Below are 8,853 nucleotides of genomic sequence, written 5' to 3' on the forward strand. Positions count from 1 at the left end.
CAGGAAAGGCATGTGAGGCATCTGCCATGTGCACTGGAGAGAGTTGCTGAGGGTTCAATTATTTTTCTTCTTTCAGATACCATACAAATTATTCAAAATTTGAAGGACTGGTCACTTCCCAACCCTGCCTGCTCCTTAGCAAAGTGGATCAATCCAGAAAAGCCACAATTTCCACTAAAGCCAGTTGTTTCCACGCATCCAGACTGGGTGTGTAATTATTCCAAGACTTGGTCCTCAGGCAGATGTGGTCACAAAATCAGTGGATCCTAGGTGAGTACCACGCACTAGCCATCAATGGTCCATCTTGGTTGTTTTGGAAAAGCGGAACCAGTAAAATAATTATGTACAAAATTTTAAGGTAGAAGGAATTGGTGGTAGTTGTAACTGGGATACTGACTTGGCAAGAGGAAATCAAAGTTCTTTTTTCTCTGCTCTTGGCCTAACACAAAGGGAAGTCATTCTACTTCTGTGCACCAAACAGGTACTGTTCTAAAAAAAAATATAACAAAACTGTCTCCTTCTAGAAAGGGCATGGAAATATGCTGAGGGGAAGGACAGTATATAAATGCTAAAGGAGATTATGATTATATAGTAATCTGAGGACAGGACTTGAGCTGATGCCCTGGGAAACACAAAATGTGATTGGTCCCATGTTTCAGATCAAAACGTTTTGATGGCTAAATATCAAATACTTCAGGTGCCCACAAGAACTCTCAAACTAGCTGTCATCTGAGAAGTTACAAAGCAGACAACCCCAGTAAAATTCAAAGAAGGAATACATTACAGAGTCCGGTGATCTGGCCAAACTATTGCGGAAAGACCAAGGTAAAAATCAATTAAGTAGACTGTTAATTACAAGGTACATGCTTAACTCCAGATGCAAAATAACGGCGATGGAGCAGCAAATATAGTCCATGTGTGGGCCCTGAGCAGCACCCAGACCAGGTGAGTCACATCGTGCCACACTACATGAAGTCTTCAGAGAAGTGTGGCTGCTACTAGGAGACCAACGAGTCAAGTTTGTAAAGAGCAGCTTTGCCTAAAAAGTTGTTAGAAGCAACTCCTGCCCCCTCAGCCCTCTGATTACAGAATATACTGAGTTGGAAGGAACCCACAGTGATCATCAAGTCCAGCTCCTGGCCCTGCATAGCACCATGATGGGCTGTGCACTGCAGCTTTCAGGTATATGAAAGCTTTGCCATGGTCTCTGAAGAATCAGAAAGGTTGGCAGTGCATTTCTATTGACCAGAAGGTGTTACTTGACATATTCTGGGACAGAGGAGATGGTTGTGGTTGTTCTTGTGCTATGGGTGGAAACATGAGGCTTTAGGGGCTGTACCCAAGAATGGGAGTTGTTAACATGGGAGTCATCCTGGTGCTCCACTAATAGAAGTGACGGCTGGAAGCCTTGTGCATAGCATGGCTCAATTTGTGGTTTCACCTGCATGTCTGCAGGCCTGTATCTGCATGTTGGAGCTGATGACCACAGTCAGCTCTGATTTACTGAGAACTGATACAGTTGCTTAGCTCTTACTAAGCAGAAAATGCAGGTTTTGCCTCACAGAGAAGACTGTGAGAGAACCCTAAGATACAGATATAAACCTATATACTTTCCTACTTTCTATAGGCATTTCCTCTGGTTCACTCAAGTTAACATTAGGAATTTTTTTCTTTCCCATCCCTATGTGTTTGACTAAAGTATATTGCAAAGTAAAATTGTTTCATTTGACTATGACTTAAAAATAATGAATCCCCCCGATATTTCGTCACACAGTTAATCTGAAATTTGTCTTCCAGAATCCCATTATCTTACTGAGTATCATGGTGAGTTTTTGATTCCCCTGTTAAAATATAGCTGCTAGTACTTACCATCTGTTTAACTCTTCACAGAATCACAGGATGGGTCAGGTTGGAAGGGACCTCAGAGGGGTCATCTGGCCCAACCTCCCTGCTCAAGCAGGGTCATCCTAAAGCACAGGGCACAGGATTGCATCCAGACAGTTCTGGAGTCTCTCCAGTAAGGGACACCCCACAACACCTTTGGCCAACCAGTGCTCGGTCACCTCACAGTAAAAGAGTTCTTCCTCATATTCAGGTGGAACTTCCTTTGCATCAGGTTCTGCCCATTGTCTCTTGTCCTACTGCTTGGCACCACCAAGAAGAGCCTGGGTCTGTCCTCTTGGCACCCTCCCTTCAGATACTGACAGACATTGATGTGGTGCCCTCTCACTTGTCTCTTCTTGAGGCTGAACAGGCCCAGCTCCCTCAGCCTTTCCTCAAAAGAGAAAGGCTCCAGTCCCTTGGTCAGCTTTGTTGCCCTCCACTGAACCTGCTCCAGGAGCTCCATGTCTCCCTTGTACTGAGGAACCCAGAACTGGACACAGCAGTCCAGATATGGCCTCACCAGGGGTGAGTAGAGGGGCAGGATCACCTCCCTTGACCCGCTGACAGTGTTTTCCCTAATGCACCCCAGGATTCCATTGGCCCTCTTGGCCACAAGGGCACTGCTGGCTCATGGACAGCTTGTTGTCCACCAGGACCCCCAGGTCCTTCTGCCCTGAGCTACTTTCCAGCAGGTCAGCCCCCAGTCTTCCCTGGTGCCCAGGGTTATTCCTCCCTGGGTATAGGAGCCTGCCTTTGCCTTCCTTGCATTTCAGAACATTCTTCTCTGCCCATCTCTCTTTTACAACTTTTTGTTCAGAAATCCTTTATTTCAGAGTTCATTTTAATTGCAGTCTGAGGTTACCTGACAATTGTTGCTTGACTTGTCCTGGCACTGACACAAAGGCCCCACCTCTGGCTGAGGTATGAGACAAAATACAGTATAAACTAATTCCATTGCAATGGGCTCATGTGAAAGTGGTACTGCTGCCTTTTTGCAAGCTTTGGCAAAACATGAGCTACATGAGTAGGAAAGGCTTGTTTTTTGCCTCTTTTTTGGAATAATATAGAGAAAGGCTTCAGAGAGAGAGTGAGAGAGCATTATACTGTATTGCAAGGTCTGTTTTCTTTATCACTCACAAGGACAAGCCTATATTCTCATTTTGGGGTACCTAAACTAACTTCAAAATGAATTAAAAACTGTTAAATCAACTTGACTTCACATAGCATTTTGACTACAAGTGTATTTTGTGGCAGACAGGCAACCTAGAAGTTCTCTTTTTCAGGGTCTTTTCCTTTACTTCTAGTGAATACCTGTTGTCTCTACTCCAGGTTCAATACTTGAGGTGTTACCTGCTGTCCACAGAAAAAGTGGATCTTAGACTAACCCATCATCCTACTTAGAGTCTCAATAGGGGATTCCCCTAGTTCTAGGAAAATCCAAAAGTCTCTCTTCTCTCATGTTCGTAATGATGATAAATAAAATGTAGGTATGTTGCATAGAAAACACTAAGCACTGCAAATGATATCTTGTCTCTTTAGTGCAGCTTGAGATGTTATTTGTCTCTTAGTACCTCAGCCCTTAAAACACCCTTTGGTTGCATTTTCAGGCTTTGAGCCTCACTTTGAGGGCAAAACACTCAATTTTTGTTTTGAAGTTCAATTAGCACTTTGAATATCCTGAATTGGAAGGGAACCAGGATCATCAGCTCCAGCTCCTGGTCCTGCACTGGACAGCCCCAAGAATCGCACCATGTGTCTGAGAGCATTGTCCAAACAACACTGACCCCAAGTTTTAATGAAAAATAGCTCCACAAGCATTGTGTAACTTCATAGGATCATTGCAGCCTGTGAGACTGGCTATTTGTAAAACAGTCAAAAGATCTTCAAGCGCAATATGGGCCCTTCAAATCTACCCACCACTAACCTGTGGGTAGTTTTCATGCTTTTTGCATTGTGAGCTGGGTAGAAGACAGAGAAAGTTTAGGAAACGTTATTGCTTCATGTAATATCTTAATACACATCTACCACCCACTGTGCCTATCTAATGCACTATCTACCACTTAGCAGAGCCTGATATTGCACAATAACAAAATTTAACAGCAGTTTGGGAGAAGAAAAATAACTTCTCATCTCATGAGCAGGCCTAAGTCTCTCCCCTCCCTCTGTCAGGCAGATCTACTTAAGTCCTGCTTGCTCTGCCAGGTTTGAGGTGTTCACTTCTTGTTGATTTATACTTGTGATGCCTGGACTGATCCACTCTGATAAGCTTTGCATCATCTCTGGAAAGCTAAGGCTTTGTTTTCCCCAAGTCACTTGTATTCCCTTAGACATCAACTGATTTCAGCAGAATAGCATCTGCATGGCTGAAACAATGCTGTATACAATGGCAAAACTAAATTAGGCCACGTCAATTAATTTTGTGCTGTTAGGTTTATTGTTTATGCTTACAGTTGCTCTGATAAAGCATAGGTGTCAGTTGTTCCAAAATTAAGCATAATACTTTGCTCCAGGTAGCAACTTGACGTAAAAAGGCTTGGCAGGTGATTAGTTAATAATATCATTTAATCTGCTTCAGTAATTTAAATATTGTCAGCAGCTGAAAAAGTGCCTATTCAAAGTAGCTGCTCTAAGGATGCTTAATATCTTGTGGACAGCCTTCGAGATCTACAGATGAAAGTTAGGTGGTATTACTATTATTACTGTTGTGTCATAAAATCTGGGCGTATACTACAACATATTTTCTATGAGTACTCATTTGAATTTGGACTTTAAACAGGCTGTTCTAGCCAACTTGTATTTCTTTCAAGCTTGCTTTCAAAAATTTTGCTGGCTGGTAAGTTTTCAGGGTATATATTTTGAGTCTGAATTCTTCAAGGATTTGCTTTGTAAGTCCAATAGCTGAGGTGACTGAGCTGCATGACCAGAAAACAGCAGCAACATCACGCAAAGTGTGATGAAGCAGAGGAAGACTGGTCTTTACACAGTGATGAAGTAGCTAACAAACAGGTGGCTAAACTTATCTGGTGAGCTTTCCAGTCAGAAACAAACCCAAAAAGTCTCTCCTAGATTAAAGCTGGGTAAGATTTTGCTTGCCAATATTTGCTAGACTGCCCCACTGATGGGCTGTGGCTGTTGTCCTTCCCGGAGCAGAGCACCTATGAGTTGCCTCAGCTCCCCATCATGCTCTGTGCTTTGCATGACTGGGAGAGAGGATCCCTGTCTGCTCAGCAAAGCATTTCTAGTCCTGCACATGCAAACAGGGTAAAACATCATAATTAGTCACATATTTCAAGTCTTTTGCTCTTTAGGCAACAAAGTCTCTGTGGAGAAACCACAAGGGCTTGGCCAGAGCCAAATAGCTGTGTTTACTGGATATACACAAACGTAGGAGGCTAGAAACCTGCACTGATGAGCTGGTTGGTTTCTGGCATCTTCAGCCACAGAGAGCTGTGGAGAGTCCAACAGACCATTTAAAGGCAGAGCGCATGAGTAAGAATGTTATGTATGGGGTTTTACTGGTGTTTTTGAAACCCATAGCAGTAGGACACCAACATAATTTAGTCCCATTTTGAAGCTCCACTGTGTTTCCAGCATGATGCAAAGCAGGTACCTCATATGCACCCAGAGAGTCTGACACAGACTCCACTAGAAATGGTTGCTCTGTTCTTAGCCGATAATACAAGTCTGCCACAGAAAACCCTCACTGTGCCCTCTCATACAGACCATTTGCCTTCCTCCTGTAGTTTCTGTTATTCTGACCTGAACAATCTGAACAGCTCTAAATGGGTAATGATACTGTGGGAAAACAGAGGATACTGCATTGGGTATGTATGGTTGTGTGCAGGCATCCCTCCATGGCTGGATCCAGGAGTGGGTGAGCCTTCAGCTCCACTTTTAGGGATATTCTTAAGGTATGCACAACTGAACGCTATCTGTGCACTGCAACAATATGTAGAGTAACAGAACACATACACTGAAATAGCAGCACGTGAGTTGTTCCAGGTGCCCAGGCTGTCTGGGAAGGCACTGCAGGCTGGAGAAGCTGCATGTGAGGTGATGGGGAGCAACAACCAAACCTCAGCAGAAGAATCACCTCCGTGGTGCTGCAGGTACAGGGTTAGTTCCTCATAACTTCAAGTTGTCCCATGGCACCAAGCCAGGCCCTGAAGATGAGAGAGCATGTTCCAAGGCTGATGAATGTGTGGAGAAGGGCATGAAAATGCACAGGGCCCGACAACCCTGTGCAGTCAGGCTGAAGGGCAGTGTGAGGAAGGAGTTGGGTTTACACTGGGCAATGCTTCTCCAGGGAAGGCTCTGGTAACCCACTGTGACCTGTCTCTAATGATGACTGGAGGGTGAAGAGGTCTGTAGCCCATACCCCACCCTGAGAATTCCCCCTGCCTCCTGGGCTCTTCCCTTTCTGTCCATAGAGGCTTTTGGAGCCTCCTAGTAATGAAAACTCAGGGTCTATCAAGTTGAAATGAGAACAACAAAGCAAAGAGGATGCCTCAGTGCTTATTCTCCTCTCTGTGGCTCTTCTGGGCTGTGGCTGACTGTGTGAAGGAGCCTCACTCCGTTCCAGGAAACTAAAAGCTGTTTATGCAAGGGGAGAAAAAAATCTGCCAGTAAAGGATTAAAGATTTAATAATCATAAAGGAAAATATGCTCTGTAATGAAGTATCAACACCAATTGACTAGTTTCTGCAGTTTTGACAATTGCCAGGTGTTCTGCACCTGCCTGTGTTGTTTCAGTAGCACCTAGGTGCTCTCCTCCCCACCGACCTGCCTCCTGCCTTGCAAATTCCCCTTAAGAAAGGTGGGAGCATTTCATGTTTGGTATGTTGTCATGGAACCAGAAACCCCTTTGGGCAGATAGTTGTCATATTTTCCTGTTTGTACAGGCGCGGGAGTGCTCCCTGGCAGCTTTCGCCAGGGATCTGGTGGACATCTGGGGGTGTGCAAAGGATCTGCATGGGCAAGAATCTGCATGGGGGTCCCCCCTGCCCAACCCACACTCCCTGGTACCAAGGACTCAGCAAACCTGGATCTGGGCCAGCTCCCCAAAGACTGTGCCTGCTGTACCTTGCCGTGGTCTAAGTTCTCCCGGAGAAGGTGCGACTCTTTCTCCGAGGCCAGTGTGGGTGCTGACCTTGTGAGGGTGACAGGCGCGCAGGCCCTGACTTGGGGGTCTCCTCAAGCAGAGAGGGGTTGTGGTGGGAGCAGTGCCTTGCTGTTGGTGCTACCAGATGGTCTTTAGGAGAGACTGTGGCTCCAGTTCAGGACCATATTTTCCTCCAAATGTCCATCACATTCAGAAAATTAATCTTTCTGATTATACAAAAGTATCCTTTCTTTTTGGCACCGATTCCTGCCTACCAGACTCTAAGCACTTTTGACACTTTTCATAGTTTTCCCCCTTCTATCCCTGCTTCTGTTAAACTTCCCATCAGCTCTGTTTGCTTCAAGGTGCTCAGAAATGGATAAGCAAGAATGAATAAGGAAAGAAGACAATGCTGAGTCTGGATTTGGTTGATGGCATAACCATAGTAGTCCTGTCTTCTGGCAAATTTCCTTACTTAATTTGTCTTTGCTCATGTGTAATCCCCTGCTCCAAGGCTGATGCTTTCCCCAAGCACAGTACACCCCCTGTATTCCAGCACACTGACACCCATACATGCTGGTCTACCAAAGGCTGGAAGAAGAAACTGTCATTCCTAGGACACTGTAGGTCACTGTTCCTAGAAGCTGAGGGTGAGGTCAGACAGCAGGGCAAAGCAAACATCCTGCAACATCAGTGCAGGGGCTGTGTCCCCATCCCTTTCCCTCCCAGCAGTGCTATTTCACTCCTCTGCTCCAGCTTTGTCACGTGCCTCCCTGCATAGACTTAACCCAGCCTGCTAGACTGGCTGTGGGTTGTTTCCCCCACTCCTGGGGTTAGTTTCCTGCTGGTTTACTGGCTTGAATTGGTTTATTGGCCTGTCAGCTGCACACCAGTGCCAACAGGAGGTAGCAGGGAGGGGAGGTGGGCTGGGGTGGATCCCCCCTCCTGCGGCGTCTGCAAGCCTCAGTATCGGCCCAGCCCTGCCATCTCACCACACCCTCAGACAGAAAAGCAAAGGACACTTCAGCTATTCCCAAGATAGATGTCTAGATAGATAACAACAGTAGACAATAAGAGCTGTGTACTGCACACAAGCATTTTTGGCAGATAGCAGCAATTCGGATATCGGTGTCTGAAGAGCAGTGCTGGGTCTGACTGCAATTGCAAACCCACTGACACAGAGGCACGCATACCTAAGTGCCTTTCTTCCCCCACCCTTTGCTTTCTGTGCACTTTACCTTGATGGATAGGGAACTGTCTGAATTAATTGCATCCTATTATCATAAAGGTGGTTACTTCGTAACTGCTGGTAATTATCCTTTTGAAATATGCGTCTGAAAGATTGGCACATCTGTTACACTTACTGTTCCTTCCATCATTGCATTTCAAAAATATATGTGTATATATTCAAATTGGGTTTTGAAATTAGTTTAATTGCTGTATTCTTGAGCCTGGGCCCTGTATTCAGAGAGATGCCTATGTTCTCAGAGATGTATTTTTAAGGAATTAGCTTTCCTAGTAAAACTACAGCTTATCCTTTTGCTCTCTTCCTTCCTCACAGAGCTGAACTGAATGTAGACTTCCAAAGGTGCAAGTTTAAGCAAGATTCAACCAAACTTCTGTAAGTGAATATAGCAGTAAATAAGATTATGGTTAACAGAGCACCTAAGTCTGGCTAGGTTTTTGGAGGCACTAAGATTGCCAGAGAAGTGGCCAGTTCCTACAAAAATACATGAACTGTGGTGACTTTTTTAGAGTCAATAAAAATCGGAGCCTCCAATACTTTCATTGGCAAGTTGAAGACTGGATATAATCTCTCTCTCTCTGTCCTTGGTTCAGGGAACATTTAAATAGATGGGTAATCTTAT

At 44.9% G+C, this 8,853-nt stretch overlaps 1 long non-coding RNA gene across 1 annotated transcript in view; it reads left to right on the top strand.

Moving 5' to 3' along the window:
• The window catches only part of LOC108445801, a 23,972-nt gene that overhangs the window by 1,172 nt on the left and 13,947 nt on the right, over positions 1 to 8,853 (top strand). The window contains exon 2 of the long non-coding RNA XR_001860773.1: positions 77 to 270. This is a non-coding gene — a long non-coding RNA (uncharacterized LOC108445801). The remainder of the gene's footprint in view (positions 1 to 76; positions 271 to 8,853) is intronic.

Source organism: Corvus brachyrhynchos, unplaced genomic scaffold, assembly GCF_000691975.1.
Source record: "Corvus brachyrhynchos isolate BGI_N302 unplaced genomic scaffold, ASM69197v1 scaffold43, whole genome shotgun sequence".
Classification (NCBI taxonomy): Eukaryota; Metazoa; Chordata; class Aves; order Passeriformes; family Corvidae; genus Corvus; species Corvus brachyrhynchos.